Source organism: Marmota flaviventris, chromosome 2 (assembly GCF_047511675.1).
Source record: "Marmota flaviventris isolate mMarFla1 chromosome 2, mMarFla1.hap1, whole genome shotgun sequence".
Lineage (NCBI taxonomy): Eukaryota > Metazoa > Chordata > Mammalia > Rodentia > Sciuridae > Marmota > Marmota flaviventris.
In genome coordinates, this window is record NC_092499.1 from 63,906,146 (window position 1) to 63,914,173 (window position 8,028).

Genomic DNA, 8,028 nt, shown 5'->3' on the forward strand with positions numbered 1-8,028 from the left:
ATTCTCCCTTGAATGTGTACCTATTTTCCTAAATAAACCTCTGCCTATGCCTTTGAAACAAAACAAAACAACAACAACAAGAAGAAACCCTGTAGCCTCGATTTAGTTTATGTATCATAGTTTTAAAACTCCTGCTCTAGGGGCTGGGGTTGTGGGTCAGCGGTGGAGCACTCGCCTCGCACTTGTGAAACCCTGGGTTCAATCCTCAGCACCACATAAAAACTAAACAAGGGAAATAAAGGTGTTATGTCCAACTACAACTTTGAAAAAAAAAAAAAAAAAAAGACAACTCCTGCTCTAGAAAATCTGATTTAATCAATCTGGATTGGGACCTGGGAAAATAAGAAAATTTTAAGAGTTCCCCAGTCTTCCACTTCCAGAGTAACAAGGATCAGACTTAACAACTGGCAAACGGCAAAATAACTGAAGCTACTATTTTTCAGACACCAGACGATGGGCAGCATAGAACTATGAGCCCTGAGTTCATAGGGAAATAAGGGGGAGATCTAACACTTCTGCCTGCAGGCATTTTTCCAAAAGGAAGGCACCAGAAGCGGGAATCTAAACAGCCCTGCTGCCAGGCGGAATTGAGGAGACAGATGAGTTTGAAAGAAGCTGAGGTGTTGGGAGTTGCCAGGCAAAGTTGTGGAAACAGGGAGCTACATGGAAAAAGAACTCCAGAAGTCTGCATGTGGCCCCTGACGTCTTGGCTGAGTACGAGCCTGGGCAAAAGGAGATGGGAGTCTTTTGTTGTTATTCTCAAAGGTCTTACGGCATGAGTTCTGACCATCCAGAATAGAGTCCTTAATGGCCATCAAGGGCATGCATTGATGCCCCCAAATATGTTACACCTTAGTAATATGCCTGAACTGTCCCTCCAGTAAAGACTTCTCTAGAACTGCCAAGCAAAGTTTTAAAAATAAGACTCGAAGGGATCAAACTGATCTGCAAATAATTTGTGTGCCAAAATAAAGTCCAACACTTATTAAAGGAAAATGAATAAAATAACATTCACTGTTGTCCAGCATTCAGTTACTAACCATGGGAAGAAGCAGAAAAATTTTACTTGCAACCAGAGACTAATATCAGAAATGACAGATGATATAACTACCAAACATGGACACTGAAACAACTAATAAGGGCTGGAAGTGTTGCTCAGTGGTCGAGTACTAAGCTCCAGCACTGCAAAGTAAAACAAAAACAACAAAACCTAGCTATTTTAAATGAATAGAAATATTTAAAGGAAAACAAATGTGTTAGGAGAGAATTAGATTTTTGAAACATGGAATTTCTAGAGATGAAAAACACATTAAATGAAAATTCCACTAGATGATCTATAGTTAACAATGTACTATATTATTGTAAATCAATGAGAGTAAAGTTTTAGTGTTCTCACCACAGAAAAAGTAAGTATATGAAGTAATACTATATTAATTAACTTGAGTTAGCCATTTCACAATGTATAAATATTTCAAAATTTGTTTTACCTAATATGTATATGCAATTTTTGGTCAATTAAAAATAAATTAGAAAATAAAAGGAGTACTTGAAAGCTATATTAAAAATGTAAATAATAAAATTACATATATAAAGAAAAATTTACTGCATGAGATTTGCAACAGATTAGACACTGCAGAAAAAAAGCAGCTAAAGAAAACAATGGAAACTTAAAAATGAAACAGAAAATGGAAGGGGGAGAAAAGAACAGAGCTTTAGTGAACCATAAGAGTATAATAGCAGGTACTCTAACATGTGTTAGTGCATTCTGAAGAAAAAAAGAAAAAAGTAGAGGTGGAGAGAAAAAAATTATAGCCCAAATTTCTTATAGTTGAAGATTTATAAAGCTCAATCAGTTCCAGTTACAATAACTATGTCAGCACACATAATCAGATGGCTAAAAATTAGTGATAAAATGTTAGCAGCCAGAGGAATAAACAAGAGAGACTTATCATCTGAAACTATGAACACCAAATGACAATAGAACTGCAACTTTAATACTAACATTTAAAAAATGTTAACCTAAAATCCTATAATCAGAAAAATATGCAAAAATAAAGGCAGTGGGCTGGGGGTATTGCTCAGTGATGTGTAAGTTTAACATGTCAAGGCCCTAGGTTTAATTCCCAGCACCAAAAATAAATACAACCCCAGAATCCAAGAAAAGGTTGGGGGTGTAGCTCAGTGGTAGAGCACTTGCCTAGCATGTGTGAGACCCTGAGTTCAATACCCAACACCATGGGGGAAAAAAATGAGAATAATAAAGGCAAGATAACAAAATTCTTAAGCTCTGGCTTTGATAGCACATACATTAAAATTAGAACAATGCAGGTTATTAATATGACCCTCAGGCAAGGATGACATGAATTGGTGATTTGTTTCTTTTTTTTAATATTATTTTTTAGTTGTAGATGGACGTAATACTTTTATTTTGTTTATTTTTTTATTTGGTGCTGAGGATTGAACCCAGTACCTTGTGCAGGCAAGCGCTCTGCCACTGAGCCACAACCCCAGCTCCTGTTTCATTTTTTAAAGTGTTTTCAATACACAAAAAAATAACTATATGACATAATATACATGTTAATTAGCTTGACTTAGCCATTCCAGAATGTATATGATTTTTTGATAGAACTTTTGCATGCTAAGCAAACATTACTACTAAGCTACATCCCCAGATCATATTTCAAAATATGTTGTATTTCATAAATATAAATATCTATATTATATATCTATATTCATATATATATTTCTCCCACCCTAAGCTGATTTTTAAACTCCTCGATTCAAGTGATGCTCCTACTCAGTCTCCCAAGTAGCTAGACTACATGTGCATGCCACTACACCCAGCTCCAGTGTATTCAAATTTTATTTCTCAATTTAAAAAATAAAAGCTGGGCATGGTGGCACATGCTTATGAATCTAGCCACTCAGGTGGTCAAGGCTGGAGGATGACAAGTTCAAGGCCAGCCTCAGCAACTTAGTGAGATGCTGTCTCAAAAATAAAAAGGGCTATGGTTGTGGCTCAATGGTAGAGCATTTGCCTTGCATGTGTGAGGCACTGAGTTTAATTCTCAGCACTGTGTAGAAATAAATGAATAAAGTAAAGGTCTATCAACAACTAAAAACAATTTTTAAAAATTATAAAAAATAAAGAAATAAAAAAGGCTGGGAATGTAGCTCAATGGTAAAGTGTCCCTGGGTTTAATCCCACCACCACAAAAAAAATAAATAAATAAAATTTTGATTCTTCAAACTGGGCACCGTGGCACATATCTATAATCTTAGCGGCTTGGGAGGCTGAGGCAGGAGGATCGCGAGTTCAAAGCCAGCCTCAGCAAAAGCCAGGTACTAAGCAACTCATTCACTGTCTCTAAATAAAATACAAAATAGGACTGAGGACATCCTCAGTGGCTCAGTGGGTGAGTGCTCCCAAGTTCAATGCCTGGTGGCCTCTCCCCTCAAAAAAAAAAAAAAAAATTCTTCAGATAAACAAGATCTAAGATTACTGATTGCTAGCATGTGTGCACTACAAGAAATATTAAAGAATATTCCTCAGGCAAGGTAAATAAAAACAGATGGAAACTTGGATCTATGCAAATACATGAAAAGCATCAGAAATGGTAAGTCTGGACAAATATAAAAGGCTTTTCTTATTTTTAGATTTCTTGAATAAATAATTCACTGTTTAAAGTCCAAATGTACTATGAGGTTTTATAACGAAAAATTAAAATGTATGACAGTATTGCAAAGGACAGCAGGAGGAAAGGAAATATACTGTCAAAATGTTTTTTAACATTAAAGCAAAGGAGTATAAGATCATTTCAATGGTAGGCTGTGAAAGTTAAAGATGTCTATTTGTAAGGAATTTTTAGAGAAATTCCTCAGCCAGGCACCTGTAGTCCCAGCTAGTCAGGGGGCTGAGGTGGGAGGATCACTTGAACCCAGGAGTTTGAAGCCAGCCTAGGCACCATAGTGAGTCCCCAGAAACAAAAATAAAATTCAGTCCAAAAGAAAGTAGGCTATCAAGATAGTACGGACTCTCTACTGTCATATATCATATCTAAAAAGAACTACCACCACCAAAAAAAAAAAAAACAAACCCAAAAAACATGGAAATGTGGGAATGGAAGAGTTGCCATGGTAATGCTAACCCCATCTTTACCCACAGGCATTTGTTGTGGAATACCTGCTCTATTCCAGAACTCCCCACCCCCCACCTCGAACACCCAAACAGGTAGGCAAATAGATTACAAAATGGTAGATTTAGACCCAGTCATTGATAATTACATTACATGTAAATGGTCTAAACATTCCAATAAAAAGACTGGATTGTGAGGCTGGATCAATAAAGCCAGGTACAACTACACGCAGTCTACAAGAAACCTACCTTAAAGACACAGGTGGGTTAAAAGTAAAAGGATGCAGGGTGGATATATGCCATCAAACACTAAGCATAAGAAGCTGGAGTGACTATACTTACTATCAGGCAAGTAGTATTCATAACCAGGAATAAAGAGTGCTCTTTTATAATGATAAAAGGGAAAAATCATCAAGAGATAAACCTAAATGGACATGCAGCCAATAGCAGAACTTCAAAATACATGAAATAGAAAGCTTCTCGGGATATTCTGATGCACATTAAGCAGTGTGTCTTATTGTGAATGTTGCACACCTTGCTGTCTTGTTCAGTTGGCCTGAGGTGGGCTCAGATGTTCTGCATTTTGAACACACTCCCAGGTGATCATTTTTTATGTGGTATTTAAATGCACCCTAATCATTGATTCTACCTGACTAAACATGGCAAGGCACATAATTGGCTACAATTATATTGCAAAGAGTGACTAGAGGCCGTATGGAGAGACAAGAGCAAAAATATGAATATACATATATATATATATATATATATATATATATATATATATATTAGTTGTAGTTGGACACTAAGCTACAACTTTCTATTTATTTATTTATTTATTTATTTATTTATTTTTATGTGGTGCTGAGGATCGAATCCAGCGCCTCACACGTGCTAGGCGAGCGCTATACCGCTGAGCCACAACCCCAGCCCGAATATATATTTACATATATTATAAAATTGGCCAGGAAGGGAACACTGGGGTGGGAGGAGTGTTCAGGGGACAAGGAATCATGAGTAACAAGCATAATACGGAAAGGCCAACCAAACTCTAGGACAGGCAGGAAGGCAAGGGAGACAGGCTAGGGAACAGAAAGGGTTGAGAGCCCGAGGTCATCAGGACATTTGGCAGATGGTGAGGTTGGAGGAAGCTAGCCAATGGCCTAAAGGAATTTCAGGGATAGAAACCTTAGAGAGGGATAATTTCCTAGAGATTCCCTTCCTATCTGCTCCAGTGCACAGTCTGACCTGTAAGCCTGCTCTATGAAAGATGTGTTGCCTTGAAGACAATAGCAATCCCTTCAGCGACTTTTAAGGAGCCTGTGCCAGCTCATCTAGCACACACCTTTCTGTAATTATGCACTTCCACAGCATGCTGAATTGGAGATATATTGTGAAAAGTTTGGTTTAAAAGCCTCTTCTGTGCCAAAGGTGATTTGCTTTATGCTTTTCAAGAGAGAAGGGAGAAGACTAACAAGAACTGATTGCATCACTTAACTGAGACAGGCCCTGGGTCCTTGTCATCGGTGTTTGAATTTAAGGTCTCTGGACTGTAATTTTAAAGAAATGGGATAGATCATTGTTTCTTCCTTGGAAGCCTGGGGTTGGGGGAATTGCCCTGGTAATGCCGACTCTCACCTATAGGCTTTATTATAGAGGACCCCCTGCGCTTGGCCAAGTATAGGGCCCCTCCTGTCTTAAAGAAAAAGAGTGGCTGAGTCTTGGAGTGTGGTCTCCAGGGTGAATAGGTAGCAGTGTACCCAACAGTTCTGGGTCCTTTCCACCCAATAGCACTGGCCATTCCAGACATGGCTTTGCCCCTGATGCTCACAGTGAGCCCAGATGCCTGGCGGAAGGATGGTCCCTACTTCTACCTACAATGCAGTTCTGGGAAGGGTTACTATAAAGCCCACCCCAGTCATGAAGCCAATTCCAAATGGGAAGGTGTGGTTGTAAGGACAGGGGAATGTTAGGGAACTATTTGAGGGTGCTGGTACTGAAAGACTGTTGAGGACACATGCTTATGAGGATAGTCCCAGTGCAGCTCTGAAGATCTAAAGATGGACAACCTTGACATCCCAATAGAGGGTGGCTTCTCTGAGCCAGACCCACTGGGCCTTTTTAAGTATTTTAAGAAAATACCTTCTTTCATGTGTAAGGCTAGTGATCACCAGTGACAAATATTTAGACCTATCACTTGTGAAAAATATCACCCAGTTATTCTACAACCTACCAATGTAGACACTGGGATGACAGCATTTGTATAAAAGATTCTGGGTGGGCACTTCAACAGACCCCCACTCCCAGCAGTGAGGCAGTGTTGGTGGCCCACATGGAACATGAACATACTGTCTTGAGAACCTGTGGATAGGAAGAGGGCTCTGGCTTCCCAACAGACAGCCTCCTTCCCTCTGCTGGGTGATTCTCTCATAAGATGTCCTTATAGCTCTAGTAAGTGAGGAAAGTTCAGATAAAAACATAAAACTTTTTTTTGAAGGGGGCGGCCAGGGATTGAACTCAGGGACACTCAGCCACTGAGCCACATCCCCAGCCCTATTTTGTATTTTATTTAGAGACAGGGTCTCACTGAGTTGCTTAGTGCCTGGCTTTTGCTGAGGCTGGCTTTGAACTCGCGATCCTCCTGCCTCAGCCTCCCGAGCCGCTATCGCACCTGGCAAACATGAGACTTTGACACCTGCCACTCTGGCCCCCAGCCACAGTCTGCATAGACAATCTTTTCCCCCTGCTTGGGCTCTGACTCCCCAGTCCAGGCTGCCCCTGCATGGGAATGCCCTGCTCATCCATAACGGTGACTCTATGTTTCTATGACCAACTGCCCTAATCGCCCTTGTGCTGTTCTACCTCACTCTCACTGTTTAACTTACTTCTCAGGATAAACGCAGGGCTCAGTAAGTAAGAACTACTGTTACAAGGCAATTAAACTCTTAAGAGTTTTGTGCACTTTCTGTATGTACATTATGCTTTAATGAAATTTACTCCCCAGAAATATTTAATGCTATTGTTAATACTGCCAGAAGGAAAGTTAAAAAAAACTCACATTGCTGAAGTTGCTCTGCATCCTAGCAGAGGGCTGGCACCCTCAGGCAGGCAGTCCAGCCATGAGCTGCCTAGATAAGGAATCTCCTTCACCCTTCGGCACCTCTTACTTCTCTGCGGAGCTGTTCTCGTAGCACTGAAAGTGCCACAAGGTGTGATGAAAACATGGCTATATTTGTTTTTGTGTTTTTTAAGGAATGTTTTTTGTGTTATTTCAAAGAATGTTCTATGTTCTATTTTGTTTTAGGTTTTGTTTTGTTTTTGTTTGGTACTGAGGATTGAACCCAGTGGTACTTTAACCACTGAGCCACACCCCACCCCTATTTTGTATTTTTATTTAAAGACAGGGTCTCACTGAGTTGCTTAGCACCTTGCTAAGTTGCTGAAGCTGGCTTTGTACTCATGATCCTCCTATCTCAGCCTCCTAGTCACTGGCATTTATAGGAGTGTGCCACAGCACCCAGCTAAGGAATGTTTTTAAAGTTGCTAAGTATATCAGCCTGGGTGAGATCCAGCCTTACCTTGATCCCGTCTTACATTGTTCCTATTAGAGATGGTAGGCAAAGGAGAAGGTCATGCTGGTATAAAGAACCCATCAGGATTCAGGAAATATGATTTTTTTTAGGTTTGATAATGTAATGTGGTTATATTATTTTTGTGTTGCTGAGGGTCAAACCTAAGACCTCTCATGTGCTAGGCAAGCTCTTTACCACTGAACTATACCCCGAGTCCTAGTATGGTTTTTTTAAAGTTGTCTTTTAAAAGTATATATAGAAATAAAATGAAGTCATATCTAGGATTTACTGTGGGAAGGAGTAGATGAAACAAGATTGCCCATA